This window comes from Miscanthus floridulus, chromosome 19 (assembly GCF_019320115.1).
Source record: "Miscanthus floridulus cultivar M001 chromosome 19, ASM1932011v1, whole genome shotgun sequence".
Taxonomy (NCBI): Eukaryota; Viridiplantae; Streptophyta; class Magnoliopsida; order Poales; family Poaceae; genus Miscanthus; species Miscanthus floridulus.
In genome coordinates, this window is record NC_089598.1 from 87,570,159 (window position 1) to 87,571,308 (window position 1,150).

Sequence of the window (1,150 nt, forward strand, 5' to 3'; positions counted from 1 at the left end):
AACTCTGGATGCTGGATAACTTGTTTTTGATCTGCTGATCTTCTTTGATGGTCGAAGCTATCTTTAGTGAAGCTGCTTCTATGTTCTTCGGCAAATTAGCTATATGGGCCCTGTGAGACTGAATTTTGGCATTCAGTTCGGCTAGTTGAGCTTCTAGTCTGCTTTTTTCATCCTCCATGGCTTTCAGTTCAGGCTCCAAGGTTGTCAAGGAATTTCTTGTAGTCTGGATATGAGAGTGGAGATCTTTAATCTTCAGCTTTTTCAAAGATCTATCCTTCTGCAGAGCAGCCCTCGAAGATATGTTCTTGGTTGCTCTTCTCACCATAGCAAAGTGGTCATCGAGATGGGCTGCAGATTCTAGGGGAGTCTTGAGAGCAGAGGGAATATCTTGATCAATGAGTTCAAGGAGGTCTTTTATCTGGTCTGCATCCTGAACCAGACTAATGGTATCCTTATTCAGCAGAAAGATCACCTCTTTTAGCCGAGCCTGATTTTCCAGCGATAAGGTTTGATGAGAAGTGATCTCTTCACCTTTCTCAATGATGTAGTCCTCAATTGAGAAGGAGTAGCTGGTGGTTGGTTTAGTGATGTTCTTCTAAGGAGAAGAGAAGAAAGAAGGTGTTAGCCGATTGGGTAATTTTGCTAAAATATAGTGTGAGACAAGGCATTACCTGTTGGGCTGATTGATCATCAAGATGGATTATACCCTGGCTTGCTAGAGAACTTGATTGAAGGTTCAGAAGAGGCGGGTCTGGGGCTTGATTAGGAGAAGTTTCCCTTGCCAGTTCATCTAAGATTTCATCTATTCTCAATAAGGTAAATGATAATAAGCACAAGAGATAGGTGTTATTTAGGAAGAAAGAGAAAAAGGGGAATTGGCTGAACGATGTTACCTATGGTTTTATCAGATTTGTGAGCTTTTGAACTTTCAGCTTCATGAGTCTCTGAAGTTTCGCTGTCATGGATTTCTTCATCTTCAGTAGAAACTTCAGGGGTTGGTTCTACAGGCGCTGAGGTATTGCCCAGTGTGGGAATTTCGACTTGTGGCTGCAATGGAAGTAATGAATATAGAGGTGGTCAGGTTTACTGCTAAGTGAGGTTGTTAACCTGATAAGAAAATAAAAGATTCATGCCTTAAGAGATAATCTGG